This window comes from Dendrobates tinctorius, unplaced genomic scaffold (genome assembly GCF_039654945.1).
Source record: "Dendrobates tinctorius isolate UK_male_01 unplaced genomic scaffold, ASM3965494v1 ptg000189l, whole genome shotgun sequence".
Taxonomy (NCBI): Eukaryota; Metazoa; Chordata; class Amphibia; order Anura; family Dendrobatidae; genus Dendrobates; species Dendrobates tinctorius.
The window spans coordinates 8,848,397-8,874,826 of record NW_027361856.1 but is presented as its reverse complement, the minus strand read 5'-3'; the positions used below and the strand labels follow the sequence as shown (position 1 = coordinate 8,874,826).

General features: G+C 49.8%; 2 pseudogenes; both read left to right on the top strand.

The window, feature by feature from the left end:
* The first annotated feature begins 375 nt into the window (after positions 1-375).
* On the top strand, positions 376-13,560 carry LOC141055615 (uncharacterized; annotated as a pseudogene).
* Position 13,561: 1 nt separating this feature from the next.
* LOC141055614 (uncharacterized) lies at positions 13,562-24,548 on the top strand (annotated as a pseudogene).
* Positions 24,549-26,430: the final 1,882 nt, after the last annotated feature.

Here is a 26,430-nt window from a genome sequence, read left to right as displayed (position 1 = left end):
TGGTGGCAGCGTCTGTGAAGCGGGGTGCGTGGTTTGTGTCCGGATGTGATTTATGCTCCCAGTGCAGCATAGGACAGAGGTTGAATTCTGGATTGAGTGAGCGGAGATAAATAAACCCTTGCAGGCACAACCCTAAGTCACATACTGAAAAGCGGGTATGTGACAAATTGGTGGCAGTGGAGGAATAGAATTTTTATTAGAGCATTAATGCATGGTTTAAGCAATTATTCCCTGTGCTAAAGAATTGTTATCCTTGCGAGTAGTGCACCAGTTCTACAAGGTTCAATTCAGTTCTTACTTAGACATACTTGCATACAGTTTACCTCCCCCTTTTTTCTTTTCTAGCTTTTATTTTGCAAAAGGCTGTTCATTGATATGGCAGCCGTATACAAGAAGCAGAGCAAGGAGGCACTGATCGACCTCTGTGAGCAGAGAGGAATAAAGACAGCCGAAAAATCCAAAGAAATGCTGATGCGCACCTTGTTCGAGCGAGACATAGAGCAAAATACTGAAGCACCTAGCCAAAGAGATAGCTCACCTCGGAGTGGCCCAGCAATGTCAGTTCTTGCACCTGAGATAACTTCTGGGGGTGCCAGTGATGTCAATTTTGAGGAGCTTATGGACTTTACTTTACAAATGGCCTTACAACAGCTGAGAACATGTGATCCCAATCTGCACCTGCAGCTTATTACACAGTACCGACAGGCTGAGAGAGAGGCTGCTGCTGCAGAGCGCCAGGCTGAGAGAGAGGCTACGGAACGCCGGGATGAGAAAGCTTTCAAGCTTCAGATGGTTCAAAGAGAGAGGGGTAACAGTCCTCCGCTAACCCCCTACCAGAGCAAGAATCCAAGGAGACCATGTTTGGAAAACTGTTATGATCGCGGGCGCAGCGTGGCTTACCCAGCCAACGCTCCCGTGTCGTCAAACTATAACAACGACAGGGTATGCGTCCCAGGTGATCGTGGAATGTGGACCCACTGGACCACAGGGGGAACCCGGACCTACCCGGACAAGGGAAAGGTAACAACCGGGGTCTGTGGCAGCTGAGCTTGTGGACAAGAAGGCAATATGGAGGACTAACAGACACCGCACAACTTCAGGTATGAAGAAAAATAACGTTTACTGAAATAAAGCAAAGACATACGTAAAACACCAGGTTCCTGAATATGCACATCATGAAGGAAAGACATGTCAGGTTGACAGGCGAAGCAAGAGGTCATGGGTTGACACAGTCCAGGATTGTCTGGCACGGGCATACTAGAATGGCCTCTCTCTCGGGCTTCGGGCATAGCACAGGCTCAGCAGGAGAACATCAGACACTGACCTTGGGCAGACTTCAGACGATGGCAGGGGTCAACATGGGTAAATGCAGTCCAGGGTTAACTGGCTCGGGCATACTAGGATGGACACTCTCTCAAACCTCAAGCATAGCAGCGGCACAGCAGGAGAGCATAAGACACCAACCTCAGGCAGCCTTCTGACAACGGCAGGAGCCATCACGGGTAACGGTAGGACATCAGAACAGGACTCAGATAGCACAGGTAAAGAAATGTTCGCACTACAGCACCGTGCATAGGCTGGTCAGATTCAGGACTCACAGGCGGTACCTTCACCGGGGAACAGAGCTGGAGACTCCCGGAAACCATGGAGGAGGATTCCATTCAGGAAGAAGAACAGGACCGGCTTAAGGGCACAACTTGGACCACCAGAACCACGGACTGGATATCTGGACACAGGGTGGACATCAGAAAGCGGACAGACATCCGGACTCAGGCTGGACATCAGGAACAGGTCACGGACAGGACATCTGGAACAGGTCACGGACAGGACATCTGGACATAAGGGCACAAGGCGGACATCAGGTGGACATCAGGACATCAGGTGGACATCAGGACATCAGGCACAGCACATCTGGAAGGGGTCGTCAGACACTGGACATCAGGCCATGGTCATCAGGCTGTGGACGAGAGGCCACGGTCATCAGGCTCCGGACATCTGGCCAACCTAGAAAGGAACCCAAGTGGTCTGGTGCAAACCCCGCTGGGTTGAACTGGAACTGGCAGGGAATTGCACCGAATAACCAGCTGAGCACAGCGTAGCAGAAACTCAGTGGTTACCCAGGACTCCTACTTCCAAGATGAACCCAGGATAACTCACAGCAAGTCAGGTAGCAAAGAGTCACAGTCACTGGGCACAGGGTTCAAGACACGGAGGGGCCTGAGGAACATCACACAGAGGACACAGTTCAGACAGGGTCAGGTAAAGGAGCAGATCCAGGATTCAGGAAACAAGACACAACATGGATGGGCCTGGATATGTGTTAGGCGTCGGATTTCTGCATTTACTCTGCAGGGATCCAGACCCTCACATTCTGCAGTCTCCTGCTGTTTATCTACTGCAGAGGAGATTGCAGAGGAGATTGCCTTGCAGCAAATCTCTCCTGAGGCTGTCCTTCTGCCCTCCTACTGAGCATGCCCATGGGACGATCTCCCATTGGAGATCGGGAGTCATGTGCTCAGGTCCTGCTCCAGATCTCATTGGTCCATTTCAGAGATCTGGAAGCTTGCAGAAGGTCCCGGCTGCTATAAAAGGCGTGCATGTCTGTTTCGCCATGCGCTAGTATAGACTTACTTGCTGCTGTGTGTATGAGGACGATGTATGATTCTGGTGAATGACTCTTTATAAAACCCCATCCCTCTGATATTACGTATGTGGTTAGGGACTGAGTTAGAATCAGCGCCAGCGCTCCTTTGCTGCAACATCCACAGCTGCTAGCGTCCGACATTGCGCTTGCGTCATAGCTTTGTCGTTTAGCGGCAGTGTCCACGCCACGCTGCAGTAGCAGCTCTCCTTAGCGTCCGCAGCTGCGACGCCACACACACGGTAGGTCTAGACGGGTGTGGTGCCGCCGTCTTGGGCTACTCCTGTGACCTGATACCGTGTGTGTATTTATACTGAGTACTGTGACCTCAACTAGCTCAGTCTGTGCATTTGTGTTTATTTGGCATCTCTGTGACTTAACAGAGATTGCTCTGCGCACCTGGGTGACATTTAACCCTGTGCGCATTACTGCCATATTGCTCCTGCCACCACTTAGCAGCGGTTATATCACCTACTGCACGGTGGACCCCGAGCGGCAAACGCACTTTATTATTTTTATTTAGTGCGTTCCGTCGTTCCTAACATTATGCAGCCTCCAGGAAGGGCGATCTGGGTATTTCTGCCCTCAGAGCAGGCGGAGAAACAAGACACAATTCAGGCAGGGTCAGGTGCAGGAACAGATCCAGGATCAAGGGTTCAGGAAACAAGACACAACATGGACGGGCCTGGATATGCAGCCTCCAGGAAGGGTGATCTGGGTATTATGCCCCCAAAGCAGGCCAAGATACAAAACACAGTTCACACAGGGACGAAGAGCAATAGCTAGCTACCCCAGAACTGATCAGAATCAGAGCAGGAGCTGAACACACAAACTCACATGGCTAGGTTCAGGAACTCAATGCGAAGCTCTCGCAATGCCCCAAAGGGGAGGCAACTTTATATAGGACCTGCCTCACAGCGATAGGCTGGAGCAGCAATTGTAGCACACACCCATTCCTCATAAAAGCAGGGGAGGTGTGGCCATGTGCACAATAGGCAAAGTCAGACAGAAATCAGCAATGCAAAGGACCTGGCGAGAGCTGCAAGCCTGAACACACGTGGGAAGCCATACACAGTGCAGAGGACCCATTAACCCACGGGTAGCTTTCCACAGCGGCAGCCAGGGACCGCACCAGCGGGTGGTCACGCAGAGCAGCGGAACCACACACGCATGTACGGCTACGCAGCGGGACTGGGAACTGAGCAGCATCCACACAGGTAACTGACAACAGCATTCCAGCTCATTAGAGGGAAAGGAGCGAAGGGTTAAAGCAGAGAAATGCAGAGTAACGCCGTGAAACAAGGTCCAAACACAGCGGCGTTACAAAAACTTCCCTGTGATGGAGAAGGATACGGACTTAAATACTTTTGGAGCACACTCACTCACCAGGGCCGTGGGACAGGCCGTGACCAACTGTACTGACAGCATAGAGATGTAAACTGGCGCTGCCTGAGAAAAGTCCAGTGCGGTGGTGGTGGATACCGCCGGTGAAGATGCCAGTATGGCAGCAGCGGCAGCGTGTACCAAGGGGGAAGGTACCGGGACTAGAGATGCCGATGGCGTAGGCCCCTCCAGGTCGTGCTGCCAGCTTAATTTCCATAACACCTCCTGCCTCAATTGTAGACGGGTAGTCAGCTGGGCTATTTCCTCCTCCAGCTGCTGACGGTTCATGCCAGAAGCCAGATCGGAGCCTTCAGCCATTGCGCCGGGAAGGTTCAGCTTAACCTCCCTTCGCTCTTCAGGCCTCCTCTCTCCTTCCATCATGGCGTCTTCTCCTCCTTCTTCCTGACTCGACTTTTTTCCCGCCACCGGCTCCCGCCCCTCCTTCTGAGGGCGGCGTCTTCTTCCTACTCCTCTATACCAGGCCAGTATACGAACCCCTCGGGGGGTGGGCCATGTTGATGTCGCATAGGAGTTCAGACAGGGGAGGCCCAGGACAGTTTGCGGTCTTTTCTTAGGACCACCCATGTTGTCACGCCCTTCTTCTCCACGCTGGAGATTTTATTTAAATCCAATAAATCGTAGGCACACAGAACCCGGTTGCACTGAGCTTCGTCATCCTGTTCGTGACGCCAAAATTTGGAGCGACCTCACTCACCAGGGCCGTGGGGTACTCGGTACCGGGCCTGTTGATCTTCTCAATTGGGGGGTTGTCACGGCAGCAGTGACCCAGTCTGTGGCCCTGGGGCTCCATTACAAAAGGGGTTGTTTCAGTTTGCTTATGGTGGTGAAAGTTTATAAGTGATTCGTGACGCCACCTGTGGTGTTCGGCAATAGAGATGTAAGCCGACGCTGCAGACAGATCCTCTGGGACAGATGGTGTGGTGCAGAAGTGATGTTATAGCCCTCCACAGGCAGGGCTGTAGTCCCAGGGCAGTGTAGGTGAAGTGACACGTAGATGGTGTAGTGTCAGGCGCAGGGGATGTAGCAGTGCCAGGCGGACAGACGCAGGAAGGAATGGAGGACACCAGGGCATGTAGTACCAAAGCTTTACTCATGGTCTGTAGTGCCCGCTTCTATGCCGTGTCCTCCGGGTCAGGAGCTCAGCCAACTTTCCAGGCAAGATGAAGTACTCCTTTCCAACACTCCGCCAACATATGTGCCTTTTCTGAACGTCTCCTCTTATAGCGCCTTTGAATGAAGTACTCCTAGTACTGAGTTACACTGGAGTTCCTCCTGTCAGATGTTCCTATGAACTCCACTTGTACGGCAGACAGCTGTAGCCTGCTTCGGGGACTCCTTGCTACTAAGTCCCGGCTCACTAATAGGTTGCTGTTGTGCCCCTAAGTCTTGAGTGGGAATAAAGTGGTCACTACTTCTATTCCTCCGGTGTCTGCTGCAGGACCATTAGTATCCATATAACCTCGGGGACCGGACCCCGGCCTTGCGCTTAGAACTTGAAAAGGGTTCTCCTCTAACCCTGGTCCTTGTTCTCTTATTCTCCTCACGTTCCGTGCTAATCCTTCTTCCCAATGGAGAATCAAGCTTCCTTTCTCTGTCTCTTTCTTGTGCCAGCAGACCCAGATCACTGTGGCCTGCTGCAGCATTTCCTTCTTCCATCCCTCTCCCGGGGATCTTCTCTTTCTCACTCTCTGTCCTTCTACATCCTCACTCACTGACTGAGAGAAAGACTGACTGACTCAACTCTTCCCGCTCTTTTATGTGAACTAAACTCCACCCACCTCCCAGCACGTTTCGTGTTCCAAGCAGGGAGCCACCAAGGGGTGCTATGCTACACTCCAAGCAGGGAGCCGCCGAAGGTGCTTTGCTACACTACTTTGTGGTGTGGGGTGCAGGTGTTGGAGTGTGGTCAGGTGTCTCCACCCTACCTGGATAGTGGGGTACCACACCTCAGGAGGAGGTGCAGTACCTCTGTGATGACTGAACCCTCAGGGGCACCACACTTTTCTTCGGGGGGATTGAACAAACCTGCAGGCAATATCATCTCCCTCATGAGCAGTGGGCACAGTACTTAATTCCAGGTTTGAGAGGTAAAGCCTTGGAAGTTTTTGCTGGCTTCCCACCAGAACTAGATGGGAGCTATGAGGCAATAAAAGAGGCCCTGATCAGGAAATATAACCTAACCCCACAAGTGTATCGGAGAAAGTTCCGGAACCTACAACGTGGATCATCTGACAGCTATGCGGATGTTGTGAGCACCTTAAGGACCACGTTCCACCAATGGATCAGGGGACTTTCTGTTAACAATTTGGAGGACTTAACGGATCTTACGGTCAAGGATCGGATTCTTCATATGTGCCCCACGGATGTATGACAATTTGTGTGTGATCGAGAGCCACAAACTGCAAAGATTGCAGACTGTTATGTGACTAACAGGATGCCTGAGGTGCGGAAGCCCTCGGGGTTCACCTGGAAGGGAAGTAAGCCAAACAGGGACCCTTCTCCCTCTGCCAGCCAATCACCACTGCTTTCCAAGCCCACATTCTATGTGGTCCTGGGGACTAGACATTCTTTAGGCGGTACACGCCGATGCTTCTCCTGTAGCAAAGTGGGACATGTTAGCACAGTCTGTCCTGATAGGGAGAAACGCCCAGCTACAACCACAAAGCCATCTGGCTCCTCACCTTCTGCCCTCTTTGTGGCCGGCTCTGAGGTGAGGACCAATGAGAACTGTCAATCTGTCACTGTTGGCAATAAAGTTACCATTGGTCTCAGAGACACTGGAGCAGAGGTAACTCTGGTGCTTCCAGAAATGGTAAACCCTGCCAATATCATACCAGGAAAGACTATGTCTGTAACTGTGGTTGGCGGGGTCAGCCCTTCCATGCCCATTTACCATGAGCACCTGGACTGAGGAGCAGGGAAAGGACTGAGAGAAGTGGGAGTATCAGAGGCCATACCCATCAATGTGTTGCTAGGCACAGATTTGGGGAGGATGGTGTCCCACTATGTCTCTCCTTCGCAAGTAAATGCTACAGGGAAGGAGGAAGTAAGTGACCCACCTGAGATCCTGTGCGAGGAGGGAAAATGTACCTATACACCAGAATGTACGTATGTGGCAGCTGTGACCCAGAGTCAGACTGAGAGTCAGGCTGCGGCTCAGACTCAACTCCAGAGATTAGAGGATGAGTCTCAGATAGGACTGCCAGAACAGGAGGACCATACTATGGCCCGGGAGCCTTCTCACATGGCCTGCCCACCGAAGTCCCTGATAACTGACTGTGAGGCTCTGAGCCATGTTCCTGTTCTGTTTGACTTTGCCTTTACTTTTGCCCTTATCAAAAGATGGAGTAAGTAGCTTCACAAGGGGCCATCTTGTTCCTGTTTGACTTTGCCCTTACTTTTGCCCTTATCAAAGATGAAGTAAGTAGCTTCACACGGGGCCATCTTGTTCCTGTTTGACTTTTCCTGTTTCCTGCCTGCTGTGTACTAAAGGGACTCAGCACATTATACCTGTGCTTGTGTATCTGGATCTTCACATGCTGCCAAGCTTGGACAACTCGCATTGTGCCTGCTTCTTCTATACCTCGGGATTCCCCGTTTGTTACTTACCTGCCGTCCTGCCTGACCGCCTCTCCTGTCCGGATCTGCTCCGCTTCATTCATCTCTGCGGCCTGCTCTCCGCTTGAAGCCCGGTCCAGGCTCAGGACTTTAGGACTGTGTGCTCCCAGACCTCAGACTCTCGCCAGTTGGTTCGTACAGACTCTACCTGTTGCCAGAACTTATATCTGCTTACCGTGTAATACTGAAGCCTGCTTCCTGCAATACCCCTGAACTATCTTTGCATAGTACTGTGACCTGTTGCTACAATATTATACTGAACCTTTGAACATATACTGTGTCTGTCTTCTCTGATCCATGCAGAAGGGACATACTCCTTTAATAAGGATTTATGGAATATGTTAGGGATCCGAAGGGATGGAGGAAGCTTTACTATAAATGCCATAGGATTAACCACGTCCAGGATCTCATATGGACCAATGAACTTTGGACCCAACTTCACCGACGGCACTTTAAGTTTAATGTTTCTAAAAGACAACCAAACCTTATCCCCAATCTTAAAAACAGGGCCCACCGAACATCTATCTGCCTTTCATTTTTGGCGATTCTGGGCAGTTACAATATTCTTTTGAACCTCCCTCCAGAAATCCCCAAGTCTCTGAACAGCGACCTCCACCCCAGGGCATTCAGAACTGATCCTAGAAAATTCACCAAAATGGCTATGAAAACCATAATTACAGAAGAATGGTGAGATCCTGGTACATTGATTTACAATACTGTTAAAAGCAAACTCAGCGAGAGATAAAAATGAAGACCAGTCCTCCTGGCGAGCTGCCACAAAGCACCTTAAAATTTGTTCCAAAGACTAAATTGTCCTCTCAGTCTGACCATAGGTTTCAGGGTGATAAGCAGATGAAAAAGACAAGTCAATCCCTAGTTTACTGCAAAAAGCTCTCCAAAATTTAGAGACAAATTGTACTCCCCTATCAGATACAATGTTCAGAGGGATCCCCTGTAACCATACTGTGGCGCCCCTGAGGCTCAGTCGCCACAGAGGTACTGCACCTTCTCTTAAGGTGTAGTGCCCCACCATCCAGGTAAGGTGGGAACTCCTATCCACGCTCCAACACTCGCACCCCACACAACAGGGTAGTTCTGCACAACCACAACCACATTACGGCTCAGTGCTTAGAGAGTAGCAGAGCACCTCTGGTGGTTCCCTGCTTGGAACACTGGATGTGCTGGGAGGTGAGTGGAGTTGAGATATATAAAAGAGTGGGAAAGTGTAGGATTAGAGGTTCATTCTGGCAGAAGGTCAGGTGGGTAAGAAGTCACTCAGACAGGAGTGAGGATCCCTGGAAGAAGGGATGGAGGAAGGAGTGCTGCAGCTGCCTCAGTGATCTGAGCCAGCTGGCACGGGAAAGGAACAGAAGGAGAAAAACGTAGAACTGCAACCTAAGCTTCCATAAGAGAGAGAAGGATCAGTACGGAACGAAGGAGTAGGAGAACAGAGAGGAGACGTGGGTTGGAAGAGGAACCCTGCCTATAGGTTCTCAGCACACGGCCGGGGCCCGGTCCCCGAGGTTGTATGGACACTTATGGTTCTGCAGCAGACACTGGTGGAGTAGTTGGCTGTAAATGCACTACTCCCAACTAAGACTTGGGGCACAACAGCAATTGAATAGAGAGCCAGGACTCCGGAGAAGGGAGGCTACAGCTGTCTGCCATACGAGTAGAGTTGTTAGGAACATCTGACAGGAGGAACTCCAGAGTACCATGGTACTGGAGATCTTCACACCTTAAGGCGCAATAGAGGAGTTGTTCAGGAAAGGTACATGTTGGCAGAGTGTTGGAGAGGAGTTTTCCATCTGGCCTGGAGGTTGGCTGAGTCTCTGACCCGGAGGACACGGCCCGGAGGCAGGCAACCTTGTGTACTGCAGACTGTGAGTAAAGCTTTGGAACTGCAAGCCTCGGTGTCCTCCATTCATTCTCGCGCCAACCCATTCAGCACCGCTACATCTGGGTACCATCTTTTACACTGCCTGCGCCTTTCCACAACCATTACAACTACACTGCCCTGGGACATCAGCCCTGCCTGTGGAGGGCTATACCATCACTGCTGCACCATACCATCTGTCCCAGAGGATCTGTCTGCAGCGTCGGCTTAATACCTCCCTTGCCGAGCACCACAGGTAGCGTCACAAACTATTCCATTCCACTTAATCTACATTACATTCCCCCATTACTTGGGCGCCCAGGGCCACGGACCAGGTCACCGCTGCTGTGGCACATCCCCCTGACACCGGCCCGGTACCGAGTACCCCACGGCCCTGGGAGGGCGACCCATTACAATATGAGAAATAAACAACCTGGAGAGTGTTTCCACATTAGGTAATCCTGACAAAGGAACTGTAACAACCCTGCTGGCATCACTGCATGGCCTCCCATCCCCCACACACCAACTTACTTTCTGCTTCAAGCCATGCTGTGAATTCTGTCTGTTGCCAACCCTGAGCTCCATGTGCTATGCCTCTTGTTTTCCTGCTTGCTCTCCATGTTTCCTGACTGTGTGTATAGGGGGGCGGCGCCTGAACTCTCTGGTTCTTATGCAGTCAGGGTGCACCTGGCTAAAGGGTCCCTGACCAATTACCTAGAGCCCTGGACTATTTAACCCTGCCACATCCACTGAAACATGGCCTGTGCAATGTCTAAACTCAGTTAGCTCCTTGCTGCTGAGCTAGCCAGGACCTGTCCTATGTCTTGCCTTCTCTGAAGGATCTTACTGCGTATTCCTGTGTCTTGGTACCTTGCCTAGTACTTCTCTGCCCGCCTGCCAGGAGGCAGAATATCCTGGCCCTTGAGTCTTGTTCCCAGGGCCTTGTCTGTTTTCTGTCCGCCTGCCAGGAGGCAGAATATCCTGGTCCTTGTGTCTTTGTCCCTGTGTCTCTGTCTGAACTCAGTCTTACCTCTGTCTGTCAGTCTCCTTGTTTGTGGTTCCTTGTCTGCTGTGTCTTTCCTTGGTTCCACCCTGTCAGAGGCTCTGCTTCCCTAGCCACTCTGTCTGCACGGCTCCCTAGCCGCTCTGTCTGCACGGCTCCCTAGCCGCTCTGTCTGCACGGCTCCCTAGCCGCTCTGTCTGCACGGCTCCCTAGCCGCTCTGTCTGCACGGCTCCCTAGCCGCTCTGTCTGCACGGCTCCCTAGCCGCTCTGTCTGCAAGGCTCCCTAGCCGCTCTGTCTGCACGGCTCCCTTGCCGCTCTGCCTGCACGGTTCTCTAGCCGCTCTGCCTGCTTGGTTCTCTAGCCGCTCTGCCTGCTCGGCTCCCTTGCCGCTCTGCCCGCTCGGCTCCCTTGCCGCTTTGCCCGCTCGGCTCCCTTGCCGCTCTGCCCGCTCGGCTCCCTAGCCGCTCTGCCTGCCCGGCTCCCTTGGAGTCCAGCCTACTCCGCACTCCTGCGGCTCTGCCTACTCTGCACCTCCTGTGTGAACAGGTCCAAACCTGTTCCTTCATATTTCACTCCTTCCTGCCTTTATCCATACCTGCACCTCTTGTGTGAACAGGTCCAAACCTGTTCCTTCATATTCCACTCCTTCCTGCCTATATCCATACCTGCACCTCCTGTGTGAACAGGTCCAAACCTGTTCTCTCATATACCACTCCTGCTTGCCCAGTGTCTCCAAGCCCGTGTCCGCTTGCCCAGTGTCTCCAAGCTGTGCCCGCTTGCCCAGTGTCTCCAAGCCGTGCCCGCTTGCCCAGTGTCTCCAAGCCGTGCCCGCTTGCCCAGTGTCTCCAAGCCGTGCCCGCTTGCCCAGTGTCTCCAAGCCGTGCCCGCTTGCCCAGTGTCTCCAAGCCGTGCCTGCCTGCCAGTGTACCAAGCCGTGCCTGCTTGCCCAGTGTCTCAGCCTGCCTGTTAGTCACACCTGTCCAGGTGACTTGTCCCTGAGTGGGATCAGCAGCCACAGCCAGACACCACCCTGGAGTGGCACCCGACAGCTACCTGCCGCACAAGCCTGACCTCACCATCAGAGGCTCCAGTGAAGACCGAGGTAGCTGTCGTAGTCACGTCCCTTCCAGGATAGTCTGGTTTGTGGCACAGTGGGGCCACAAACCCCCGGCTCGCGCCATTCAGCAAAGGCGCGAGCGTGACAAGAACAAAATGAGCTTGTTTGCTGAATTGATCAACTACCACCCAGATAGCAGTCTTCCCATCAGACAGATGTAAATCTGCAATGAAATATGTAGTGAAAATATGTATTTGTAGGCGATTTATGACTGACAGTAAATTAGCATCGGTTCTTAAGCTGCAGTTCTTCACAAAAGTCATGACCTATGTTACCCTGATCAAAGACAGCTTTTCTGGTCTCAGGGTCTCAGACCCCAGGGTGCCTACCTGAGAACACACAGAATTAGAACCATTTCATACCTCTTATGTCTTTGAAGGGAGACACCAAATGGGACCTAGTTGCAACCTGACACTTTCTAATTACTATGGGAAAGAAAGTTTAAGACAAAGACCATTTATTCAAAAAAATAATGTATTTGTTGGTAAAGTAGACATGGTCCAGTCACAACCAGGAATTAGAATATTTACATGAATGGCTGGTCTAGAGATCTGATCTCCAGGCTAAAGGCCCCGTCACACATAGCGACTCACCAGCGATCCCGACAACGATATCAACGTGTCAGGATCGCTGGTGAGTCGCTACACGATCGCTGGTGAGCTGTCAAACAGACAGCTTCACCAGCGATCAGCACCAGCAATGCTGAGCACGCGGCATCGCTGTGTACATTAGTTACCAGCGCGCTGATGCAGGGAGCTGGTAACTAACGTACACATCGGGTAGCTAAGGGACGTGCGTCACTTAGAAACCCGATGTGTACCTTAGTTACCAGCTCACTGCATCAGCGTGCTGGTAACTAAGGTACACATCGGGTATCTAAGGGACGTGCGTCACTTAGATACCCGATGTGCACGTTAGTTACCAGCTGATCGCTGGTCTTCCGCCTGTCACATGCAGCGATGCGTGCTGGCCAGCGGGAGACCAGCGATCAAAGAAATGTCCAGGGCTTTCCAAGAGCGATCAGCGATACTGGCAGGGGGGCCGGTCACTGATCGCTGTCACACACAGCGATCTCGCTGTTGAGATCGCTGTTGTGTCACAACACTTGTGACTCAGCAGCAATCTCGCTAGCGAGATCGCTATGTGTGACGGGGCCCTAAGCTTATAAAGTGGGCCCTCCACAAAGAAAGTTGTTCACAGATTGAGAACAGCCAAGCTGATGTTATCCATTTTCATATTTCCTCCCGCAGGAAACAGAATAACAGAATGCAAAGTTTAGATATTTCTGTAAGTTTCTCCCTTTTATTTTATTACTATTTTGCATATTTGTATGTCACTTTTTTATTTACATAATTTTATATCCTTTTATTGTAAGCATTGTACCTTTCTATTAAAGCTTAAAACTTTAATAAGTTTGAACCTTGTAAACTCTAAAAGAACCCATAACCTTAGTGTGAGTGATCCTGGTAATTGGCAGACAGTAGTAGTAGTATTTCCGGGACTCATTTCCCATATGTTTGGTGAGTGGTGGCAGCGTCTGTGAAGCGGGGTGCGTGGTTTGTGTCCGGATGTGATTTATGCTCCCAGTGCAGCATAGGACAGAGGTTGAATTCTGGATTGAGTGAGCGGAGATAAATAAACCCTTGCAGGCACAACCCTAAGTCACATACTGAAAAGCGGGTATGTGACAAATTGGTGGCAGTGGAGGAATAGAATTTTTATTAGAGCATTAATGCATGGTTTAAGCAATTATTCCCTGTGCTAAAGAATTGTTATCCTTGCGAGTAGTGCACCAGTTCTACAAGGTTCAATTCAGTTCTTACTTAGACATACTTGCATACAGTTTACCTCCCCCTTTTTTCTTTTCTAGCTTTTATTTTGCAAAAGGCTGTTCATTGATATGGCAGCCGTATACAAGAAGCAGAGCAAGGAGGCACTGATCGACCTCTGTGAGCAGAGAGGAATAAAGACAGCCGAAAAATCCAAAGAAATGCTGATGCGCACCTTGTTCGAGCGAGACATAGAGCAAAATACTGAAGCACCTAGCCAAAGAGATAGCTCACCTCGGAGTGGCCCAGCAATGTCAGTTCTTGCACCTGAGATAACTTCTGGGGGTGCCAGTGATGTCAATTTTGAGGAGCTTATGGACTTTACTTTACAAATGGCCTTACAACAGCTGAGAACATGTGATCCCAATCTGCACCTGCAGCTTATTACACAGTACCGACAGGCTGAGAGAGAGGCTGCTGCTGCAGAGCGCCAGGCTGAGAGAGAGGCTACGGAACGCCGGGATGAGAAAGCTTTCAAGCTTCAGATGGTTCAAAGAGAGAGGGGTAACAGTCCTCCGCTAACCCCCTACCAGAGCAAGAATCCAAGGAGACCATGTTTGGAAAACTGTTATGATCGCGGGCGCAGCGTGGCTTACCCAGCCAACGCTCCCGTGTCGTTGAACTATAACAACGACGGGGTATGCGTCCCAGGTGATCGTGGAATGTGGACCCACTGGACCACAGGGGGAACCCGGACCTACCCGGACAAGGGAAAGGTAACAACCGGGGTCTGTGGCAGCTGAGCTTGTGGACAAGAAGGCAATATGGAGGACTAACAGACACCGCACAACTTCAGGTATGAAGAAAAATAACGTTTACTGAAATAAAGCAAAGACATACGTAAAACACCAGGTTCCTGAATATGCACATCATGAAGGAAAGACATGTCAGGTTGACAGGCGAAGCAAGAGGTCATGGGTTGACACAGTCCAGGATTGTCTGGCACGGGCATACTAGAATGGCCTCTCTCTCGGGCTTCGGGCATAGCACAGGCTCAGCAGGAGAACATCAGACACTGACCTTGGGCAGACTTCAGACGATGGCAGGGGTCAACATGGGTAAATGCAGTCCAGGGTTAACTGGCTCGGGCATACTAGGATGGACACTCTCTCAAACCTCAAGCATAGCAGCGGCACAGCAGGAGAGCATAAGACACCAACCTCAGGCAGCCTTCTGACAACGGCAGGAGCCATCACGGGTAACGGTAGGACATCAGAACAGGACTCAGATAGCACAGGTAAAGAAATGTTCGCACTACAGCACCGTGCATAGGCTGGTCAGATTCAGGACTCACAGGCGGTACCTTCACCGGGGAACAGAGCTGGAGACTCCCGGAAACCATGGAGGAGGATTCCATTCAGGAAGAAGAACAGGACCGGCTTAAGGGCACAACTTGGACCACCAGAACCACGGACTGGATATCTGGACACAGGGTGGACATCAGAAAGCGGACAGACATCCGGACTCAGGCTGGACATCAGGAACATGGACTGGACATCAGGAACAGGTCACGGACAGGACATCTGGAACAGGTCACGGACAGGACATCTGGACATAAGGGCACAAGGCGGACATCAGGTGGACATCAGGACATCAGGTGGACATCAGGACATCAGGCACAGCACATCTGGAAGGGGTCGTCAGACACTGGACATCAGGCCATGGTCATCAGGCTGTGGACGAGAGGCCACGGTCATCAGGCTCCGGACATCTGGCCAACCTAGAAAGGAACCCAAGTGGTCTGGTGCAAACCCCGCCGGGTTGAACTGGAACTGGCAGGGAATTGCACCGAATAACCAGCTGAGCACAGCGTAGCAGAAACTCAGTGGTTACCCAGGACTCCTACTTCCAAGATGAACCCAGGATAACTCACAGCAAGTCAGGTAGCAAAGAGTCACAGTCACTGGGCACAGGGTTCAAGACACGGAGGGGCCTGAGGAACATCACACAGAGGACACAGTTCAGACAGGGTCAGGTAAAGGAGCAGATCCAGGATTCAGGAAACAAGACACAACATGGATGGGCCTGGATATGTGTTAGGCGTCGGATTTCTGCATTTACTCTGCAGGGATCCAGACCCTCACATTCTGCAGTCTCCTGCTGTTTATCTACTGCAGAGGAGATTGCAGAGGAGATTGCCTTGCAGCAAATCTCTCCTGAGGCTGTCCTTCTGCCCTCCTACTGAGCATGCCCATGGGACGATCTCCCATTGGAGATCGGGGGTCATGTGCTCAGGTCCTGCTCCAGATCTCATTGGTCCATTTCAGAGATCTGGAAGCTTGCAGAAGGTCCCGGCTGCTATAAAAGGCGTGCATGTCTGTTTCGCCATGCGCTAGTATAGACTTACTTGCTGCTGTGTGTATGAGGACGGATGTATGATTCTGGTGAATGACTCTTTATAAAACCCCATCCCTCTGATATTACGTATGTGGTTAGGGACTGAGTTAGAATCAGCGCCAGCGCTCCTTTGCTGCAACATCCACAGCTGCTAGCGTCCGACATTGCGCTTGCGTCATAGCTTTGTCGTTTAGCGGCAGTGTCCACGCCACGCTGCAGTAGCAGCTCTCCTTAGCGTCCGCAGCTGCGACGCCACACACACGGTAGGTCTAGACGGGTGTGGTGCCGCCGTCTTGGGCTACTCCTGTGACCTGATACCGTGTGTGTATTTATACTGAGTACTGTGACCTCAACAAGCTCAGTCTGTGCATTTGTGTTTATTTGGCATCTCTGTGACTTAACAGAGATTGCTCTGCGCACCTGGGTGACATTTAACCCTGTGCGCATTACTGCCATATTGCTCCTGCCACCACTTAGCAGCGGTTATATCACCTACTGCACGGTGGACCCCGAGCGGCAAACGCACTTTATTATTTTTATTTAGTGCGTTCCGTCGTTCCTAACATTATGCAGCCTCCAGGAAGGGCGATCTGGGTATTTCTGCCCTCAGAGCAGGCGGAGAAACAAGACACAATTCAGGCAGGGTCAGGTGCAGGAACAGATCCAGGATCAAGGGTTCAGGAAACAAGACACAACATGGACGGGCCTGGATATGCAGCCTCCAGGAAGGGTGATCTGGGTATTATGCCCCCAAAGCAGGCCAAGATACAAAACACAGTTCACACAGGGACGAAGAGCAATAGCTAGCTACCCCAGAACTGATCAGAATCAGAGCAGGAGCTGAACACACAAACTCACATGGCTAGGTTCAGGAACTCAATGCGAAGCTCTCGCAATGCCCCAAAGGGGAGGCAACTTTATATAGGACCTGCCTCACAGCGATAGGCTGGAGCAGCAATTGTAGCACACACCCATTCCTCATAAAAGCAGGGGAGGTGTGGCCATGTGCACAATAGGCAAAGTCAGACAGAAATCAGCAATGCAAAGGACCTGGCGAGAGCTGCAAGCCTGAACACACGTGGGAAGCCATACACAGTGCAGAGGACCCATTAACCCACGGGTAGCTTTCCACAGCGGCAGCCAGGGACCGCACCAGCGGGTGGTCACGCAGAGCAGCGGAACCACACACGCATGTACGGCTACGCAGCGGGACTGGGAACTGAGCAGCATCCACACAGGTAACTGACAACAGCATTCCAGCTCATTAGAGGGAAAGGAGCGAAGGGTTAAAGCAGAGAAATGCAGAGTAACGCCGTGAAACAAGGTCCAAACACAGCGGCGTTACAAAAACTTCCCTGTGATGGAGAAGGATACGGACTTAAATACTTTTGGAGCACACTCACTCACCAGGGCCGTGGGACAGGCCGTGACCAACTGTACTGACAGATAGAGATGTAAACTGGCGCTGCCTGAGAAAAGTCCAGTGCGGTGGTGGTGGATACCGCCGGTGAAGATGCCAGTATGGCAGCAGCGGCAGCGTGTACCAAGGGGGAAGGTACCGGGACTAGAGATGCCGATGGCGTAGGCCCCTCCAGGTCGTGCTGCCAGCTTAATTTCCATAACACCTCCTGCCTCAATTGTAGACGGGTAGTCAGCTGGGCTATTTCCTCCTCCAGCTGCTGACGGTTCATGCCAGAAGCCAGATCAGAGCCTTCAGCCATTGCGCCGGGAAGGTTCAGCTTAACCTCCCTTCGCTCTTCAGGCCTCCTCTCTCCTTCCATCATGGCGTCTTCTCCTCCTTCTTCCTGACTCGACTTTTTTCCCGCCACCGGCTCCCGCCCCTCCTTCTGAGGGCGGCGTCTTCTTCCTACTCCTCTATACCAGGCCAGTATACGAACCCCTCGGGGGGTGGGCCATGTTGATGTCGCATAGAAGTTCAGACAGGGGAGGCCCAGGACAGTTTGCGGTCTTTTCTTAGGACCACCCATGTTGTCACGCCCTTCTTCTGCACGCTGGAGATTTTATTTAAATCCAATAAATCGTAGGCACACAGAACCCGGTTGCACTGAGCTTCGTCATCCTGTTCGTGACGCCAAAATTTGGAGCGCCCTCACTCACCAGGGCCGTGGGGTACTCGGTACCGGGCCTGTTGATCTTCTCAATTGGGGGGTTGTCACGGCAGCAGTGACCCAGTCTGTGGCCCTGGGGCTCCATTACAAAAGGGGTTGTTTCAGTTTGCTTATGGTGGTGAAAGTTTATAAGTGATTCGTGACGCCACCTGTGGTGTTCGGCAATAGAGATGTAAGCCGACGCTGCAGACAGATCCTCTGGGACAGATGGTGTGGTGCAGAAGTGATGTTATAGCCCTCCACAGGCAGGGCTGTAGTCCCAGGGCAGTGTAGGTGAAGTGACACGTAGATGGTGTAGTGTCAGGCGCAGGGGATGTAGCAGTGCCAGGCGGACAGACGCAGGAAGGAATGGAGGACACCAGGGCATGTAGTACCAAAGCTTTACTCATGGTCTGTAGTGCCCGCTTCTATGCCGTGTCCTCCGGGTCAGGAGCTCAGCCAACTTTCCAGGCAAGATGAAGTACTCCTTTCCAACACTCCGCCAACATATGTGCCTTTTCTGAACGTCTCCTCTTATAGCGCCTTTGAATGAAGTACTCCTAGTACTGAGTTACACTGGAGTTCCTCCTGTCAGATGTTCCTATGAACTCCACTTGTACGGCAGACAGCTGTAGCCTGCTTCGGGGACTCCTTGCTACTAAGTCCCGGCTCACTAATAGGTTGCTGTTGTGCCCCTAAGTCTTGAGTGGGAATAAAGTGGTCACTACTTCTATTCCTCCGGTGTCTGCTGCAGGACCATTAGTATCCATATAACCTCGGGGACCGGACCCCGGCCTTGCGCTTAGAACTTGAAAAGGGTTCTCCTCTAACCCTGGTCCTTGTTCTCTTATTCTCCTCACGTTCCGTGCTAATCCTTCTTCCCAATGGAGAATCAAGCTTCCTTTCTCTGTCTCTTTCTTGTGCCAGCAGACCCAGATCACTGTGGCCTGCTGCAGCATTTCCTTCTTCCATCCCTCTCCCGGGGATCTTCTCTTTCTCACTCTCTGTCCTTCTACATCCTCACTCACTGACTGAGTGAAAGACTGACTGACTCAACTCTTCCCGCTCTTTTATGTGAACTAAACTCCACCCACCTCCCAGCTCGTTTCGTGTTCCAAGCAGGGAGCCACCAAGGGGTGCTATGCTACACTCCAAGCAGGGAGCCGCCGAAGGTGCTTTGCTACACTACTTTGTGGTGTGGGGTGCAGGTGTTGGAGTGTGGTCAGGTGTCTCCACCCTACCTGGATAGTGGGGTACCACACCTCAGGAGGAGGTGCAGTACCTCTGTGACAACTGAACCCTCAGGGGCACCACACTTTTCTTCGGGGGGATTGAAAAAACCTGCAGGCAATATCATCTCCCTCATGAGCAGTGGGCACAGTACTTAATTCCAGGTTTGAGAGGTAAAGCCTTGGAAGTTTTTGTTGGCTTCCCACCAGAACTAGATGGGAGCTATGAGGCAATAAAAGAGGCCCTGATCAGGAAATATAACCTAACCCCACAAGTGTATCGGAGAAAGTTCCGGAACCTACAACGTGGATCATCTGACAGCTATGCGGATGTTGTGAGCACCTTAAGGACCACGTTCCACCAATGGATCAGGGGACTTTCTGTTAACAATTTGGAGGACTTAACGGATCTTACGGTCAAGGATCGGATTCTTCATATGTGCCCCACGGATGTATGACAATTTGTGTGTGATCGAGAGCCACAAACTGCAAAGATTGCAGACTGTTATGTGACTAACAGGATGCCTGAGGTGCGGAAGCCCTCGGGGTTCACCTGAAAGGGAAGTAAGCCAAACAGGGACCCTTCTCCCTCTGCCAGCCAATCACCACTGCTTTCCAAGCCCACATTCTATGTGGTCCTGGGGACTAGACATTCTTTAGGCGGTACACGCCGATGCTTCTCCTGTAGCAAAGTGGGACATGTTAGCACAGTCTGTCCTGATTGGGAGAAACGCCCAGCTACAACCACAAAGCCATCTGGCTCCTCACCTTCTGCCCTCTTTGTGGCCGGCTCTGAGATGAGGACCAATGAGAACTGTCAATCTGTCACTGTTGGCAATAAAGTTACCATTGGTCTCAGAGACACTGGAGCAGAGGTAACTCTGGTGCTTCCAGAAATGGTAAACCCTGCCAATATCATACCAGGAAAGACTATGTCTGTAACTGTGGTTGGCGGGGTCAGCCCTTCCATGCCCATTTACCATGAGCACCTGGACTGAGGAGCAGGGAAAGGACTGAGAGAAGTGGGAGTATCAGAGGCCATACCATCAATGTGTTGCTAGGCACAGATTTGGGGAGGATGGTGTCCCACTATGTCTCTCCTTTGCAAGTAAATGCTACAGGGAAGGAGGAAGTAAGTGACCCACCTGAGATCCTGTGCGAGGAGGGAAAATGTACCTATACACCAGAATGTACGTATGTGGCAGCTGTGACCCAGAGTCAGACTGAGAGTCAGGCTGCGGCTCAGACTCAACTCCAGAGATTAGAGGATGAGTCTCAGATAGGACTGCCAGAACAGGAGGACCATACTATGGCCCGGGAGCCTTCTCACATGGCCTGCCCACCGAAGTCCCTGATAACTGACTGTGAGGCTCTGAGCCATGTTCCTGTTCTGTTTGACTTTGCCTTTACTTTTGCCCTTATCAAAAGATGGAGTAAGTAGCTTCACAAGGGGCCATCTTGTTCCTGTTTGACTTTGTGTACATAAAAATCCCCTTAAAAAACACAATTTTATTAATGATCATAAAACACACCTTCCCAGTGACGTTGAAAAAATGTCAATTATTAGACCTAGTATAAGGTGCTGCATAGCCCTACATTAAGGCCTGACTGATACCTTCCTATCCGTGGAGGTTGGCACCCTAATAGTACGACATTGGCGCCCCCACTCAACGAGGACTATCCCTCGCTTCCCTAGTGCTCCCTAATATCACAGAGGGGAAAACAATTTCCAGGATAGAACAGTAATGAAAAAATCAGAATGCCCTAGGACTTATGTAGACCAAACAGATAATACAGCAATAAAAACATTTACCATATCATGATATCATGTGACCCACAAAGATAGAATGACCTCAAAAGAAGGTCAAATCAGCAGCTATTCTCACTTGGAGAGATAAACATCCTCAAATACAATCAACAAATGATAAAAAGGTCACTTATCATGTCTCATGGGGGACCCTCAACGCGTTTCCCCGCCGTAGCGGTTCATCAGGAGGAATAGTCCTATCAGAGATATTGTTGCTGCTTCATGCCTGATACCTCAATAATGATGGCACCAGGAGTCTAGGAAACCGGATTTAAATAACCGGTCTGATTGTATTGCATACCACCCACTATCCGGAAGTCCAATCGGTGTGAAGATGCAAATAACTGAGAGCCAGGTGTGCAGCAAAAAATGTCATATACCTGAAAGCCCGCCGCTGCATTCGATTTTCAAAACGGAGGGGGGTCATTAGCGTGCGTTCCACCGTGGGGCGTATCCAATATAGCGCCCATACTTCCGGTCGCGCAACCCCCTCAGCGGGCTGTAGCCTCCGGAACCATCCTGTGCGGGCAGGACGGAGGGGAATCAAAGATGGCGCCGGGACTTCCGGTCACATGTTTCCCCTTTGCTCCCGGACACGCCCATGGAAACCAACAAAGGACGCATCACAAATGGGGCCGGAACTTCCGATCACATGTTTTCTCCCTGCTCAGTGATGTAACCATAGAAACAAGAGCGCATCACATGAAATAGACAGAGAATAACAAAAAAACAAAAAGTCTGCCCGCAATACAGAGTCCCAGGAGTCAGATTTGTCACAGTAAGGATAACCCCAGCACTTCACAGATAAATAGTAAGTCTAGCAGTACCAATGTCCTCATATTCGGCATAGTGCTGCACATCAAAAATTCAAGGAATATAGAAAAATAAAAATATGCATATTGCTATGCGATAAATCAAATCAACCATACAATGTGGTCCATGCCATACAGGCATCATCCAATATGCCAGACATATAGAGCCCCTTATCATAACCCCCTATAACAGAAAAGGGCAAGTTCAACCAACCAGAGAATCAAAAGATCATAAAAAACAGGCATATGAAATGCATTCATTCATCCCATTAGGGAAGACCGATTGCAATCTGAACATCCATTCACACTCCCGTCTCAGAATTAGATTGTCCAGATTACCTCCCCTAGCCCTTGGTTTGATTAGTTCAATCATATTAAAAGTGATGTCACCCATTCGACCCTGATGTATACCATTGATGTGTCTGGCGACAGGGGTATCACGTTTGTTTCTGATATCCCCCAGGTGTTCACCCACCCTCACCCTTAATTCTCTAGTGGTTTTTCCCACATAGTCCAATGGGCAGGTACACGTGGCCTTATAGACCAGACCTGTTGATTTACAGTTTCCAAAATCCCTCACATAAAAGGTCTTGCCATTGTGTGAACTCATAAAGGTTTTACATTGAAGCATATATTTGCATTTGGTACAGTCCCCACACTTGAAGAAGCCCAAAGGTTTTCTATCTAACCATGTACCCGTTCCCTTAGGTCTTTGATAGAGGCTGTGCACAAGCCGATCCCCTATAGATCTCCCTTTTCTATATGTAATGGAGGGTTTAGATGGTACCAGCCCCTTCAAATTCGGGTCAGCTAAAAGTATCCCCCAGTGCTTTTTGAGAACATGGTACACCCTGTCTGACTGACCATCATAGGTGCCAATAAGTCTGACAACAGTGTCCCTGACAGTATCTTCTTTTTTTGACTGGAGGAGAGAGGGCCTATCCGCTATAAATGCTTCATGCCATGGCCCATCCAAGAAACGTGGGGGATAACCCCTGTTTCTAAATCTATTGTATAGGTCATTGGCCTGTTTTCTATAGACATTCAACTCCGTGCAGTTCCTTCGAACCCTAAGGAACTGCCCTTTGGGTATCCCCCTCCTCAGAGGTTCCGGGTGATGGCTTGTCCATCTCAACAGACTATTTGTTGCAGTAGGCTTCCGATAGGTACACGTACTGATCCTTCCATCATCATTCTTTGAAATCGTCAAATCTAGGAAGTTAATACTTGTGGTGTGACACTCTGAGGTAAACCTTAGTCCCACTATATTCCTATTGATACATTCAATGAAACGAAGGAAATCTGACTCAGGGCCAGACCAGAATATCAGAATATCATCGATATATCTGGCCCACAGATTAATAAACGGAGTCCACCACTCCTCTTCCCCCCCAAAAATGTGGGTTTCCTCCCACCAGCCCAGGAAGATATTAGCATACGTGGGGGCACAGGGGCTCCCCATCGCAGTCCCCCTGAGCTGGTGGAAGTACTTACAATCGAAGAGGAAGTAATTCCTGGTGAGGACAAATCCCAACAATTTTTTAATGAAACAATTATGTGTTTGACACTCAACTGCTCTCATTTGTAGAAAATGGGTAACCACCTTCAAGCCCCACTCATGTGGAATGCAACTATACAGTGCCTCTACATCGATGGACGCCAGCAGGGTGTTTTCCTCCAGAACAACACCCTCCAGCAGGTTCAACAAGTGTGATGTGTCACGTATATAGGACGGTAATGTGGTCACAAATGGTCTTAGGACTTTATCCAGATATACACCACTATTCTGAGTGAGCGAGTCTATTCCAGAAACTATAGGGCGACCTTTAAGTGGTTCAAACCCCTTATGCACCTTCGGTAATGCATAAAAAGTTGCTATTGTGGGAGAATTCGGAAGTAAAAACCGAAATTCATTATCCGAAATCACCCTATTCTCTTTTGCTTCTCTTAGAATGGATAATAACTCATTTTTATATCCAGATGTTGGATTATCCCGTAAGACCTCATATGTGTCCTCATGATTCAAGAGCGCATAGCACATTGCCCTATATTTATTATGATCCAAAAGCACCAGGTTACCTCCCTTATCCGAGGCTTTAATAATTATTTTAGCATTCTTTTCAAGTCCCTCAAGAGCCAACTCTTCAGAACGGGAAAGATTGGATGGATGGCTCTGATTTATACTTGAAATTTTATGGAGATCCTCCTCCACCATCTTAGTAAAAATATCAATGCTCAAAACCTCATTATTAGGTGGCATCCTGGTGCTTCTATTTTTTAGGGTAGTAAAAGGGCCCAAACCCTGTGGTTGCTCGTTCTCCCTTAGGAGACTAGTCAGAGCTTCCAGGCCCTCTATGTCCTCTTCAGATAAACCCAATTGGAGACACTGTTCACGGTCATGTTGCTTAAAGAAAAGTTTCCATTTCAGATTGCGACCAAATAGGTTCAGATCTTTGACCCAATTAAAGCAGTTGAATGTATTAGTTGGTACAAAATTAAGACCCTTCTGCAGCACACAATATTCATCTTTAGACAATTCATATGATGACAAATTGATAATTTGCCCTTGATCAATTACATTCTTCTCCTCAGGTCGTATCCTACTGTTGGACCTCTGTCCAAAAAAGATTGTGATACAGAGGATGATGATCCCGAGGAGGAATGTTGTACCCCCCTTCCTCCCCCCATATCCCTTTGTCTGTGCTGATTCCTTGGTGGACGCCATCTCGACCTATTGTGTCCACTTCTTCCCCGGAGATTGTTAGAGTTATCTACTCGTTCAGTGTCAGATGTATCAATATCCGAGGAAGACACCTCAGTTTGATTCACCACCTGATACCCGTAGGCCCTGTTCTCTTTAAAATCAGTCAGATCTCGTGTAAATTGTAAATGTTTACGATCCTTGAGATTGGTCTGAAATTTCTCGACTGATGTTTGAAGAATATCCTCCCTTCGTGCAAAATCAGGATCAGTTTTAAATTTTTTTGCCTTTTCAATTAGATCACTTAGCTTTTTGGTAGATTCCTCAAACAACCTTTTCTCCTCGGTTAGGAGAAGTAACATAAAACGAGTAGAGGACTCAATAGACTCTTTAGTCCAATTAGCAAGAAACTCAGGATTGGCCGTTCGGGGAGAGGGCTGTATATTAATGCGTAAGCCCTTGGGTACAATTTTATTTTTAATGTAACTTTCCAACCCTCTTATCTCCCACCAGGATTTTATATTTTCCTTGTAGGCATGATAGAGGTCTTTAAATAAAGTTTTAAGAGAGGGATTATCAGAATTATCAAGTGATGGATTTGTAGAAAACACCTGGTTGGCATCCTGTGCCCAAAGCTCAGTATTAATTGGGGTTGATAAGAAACTGGCCATATCAGAACAAACTTAAACCAGAAAAAATCACTAATTCATGGAGATTGGAAAAAACTTAGTGTACATAAAAATCCCCTTAAAAAACACAATTTTATTAATGATCATAAAACACACCTTCCCAGTGACGTTGAAAAAATGTCAATTATTAGACCTAGTATAAGGTGCTGCATAGCCCTACATTAAGGCCTGACTGATACCTTCCTATCCGTGGAGGTTGGCACCCTAATAGTACGACATTGGCGCCCCCACTCAACGAGGACTATCCCTCGCTTCCCTAGTGCTCCCTAATATCACAGAGGGGAAAACAATTTCCAGGATAGAACAGTAATGAAAAAATCAGAATGCCCTAGGACTTATGTAGACCAAACAGATAATACAGCAATAAAAACATTTACCATATCATGATATCATGTGACCCACAAAGATAGAATGACCTCAAAAGAAGGTCAAATCAGCAGCTATTCTCACTTGGAGAGATAAACATCCTCAAATACAATCAACAAATGATAAAAAGGTCACTTATCATGTCTCATGGGGGACCCTCAACGCGTTTCCCCGCCGTAGCGGTTCATCAGGAGGAATAGTCCTATCAGAGATATTGTTGCTGCTTCATGCCTGATACCTCAATAATGATGGCACCAGGAGTCTAGGAAACCGGATTTAAATAACCGGTCTGATTGTATTGCATACCACCCACTATCCGGCAGTCCAATCGGTGTGAAGATGCAAATAACTGAGAGCCAGGTGTGCAGCAAAAAATGTCATATACCTGAAAGCCCGCCGCTGCATTCGATTTTCAAAACGGAAGGGGGGTCATTAGCGTGCGTTCCACCGTGGGGCGTATCCAATATAGCGCCCATACTTCCGGTAGCGCAACCCCCTCAGCGGGCTGTAGCCTCCGGAACCATCCTGTGCGGGCAGGACGGAGGGGAATCAAAGATGGCGCCGGGACTTCCGGTCACATGTTTCCCCTTTGCTCCCGGACACACCCATGGAAACCAACAAAGGACACATCACAAATGGGGCCGGAACTTCCGATCACATGTTTTCTCCCTGCTCAGTGATGTAACCATAGAAACAAGAGCGCATCACATGAAATAGACAGAGAATAACAAAAAAACAAAAAGTCTGCCCGCAATACAGAGTCCCAGGAGTCAGATTTGTCACAGTAAGGATAACCCCAGCACTTCACAGATAAATAGTAAGTCTAGCAGTACCAATGTCCTCATATTCGGCATAGTGCTGCACATCAAAAATTCAAGGAATATAGAAAAA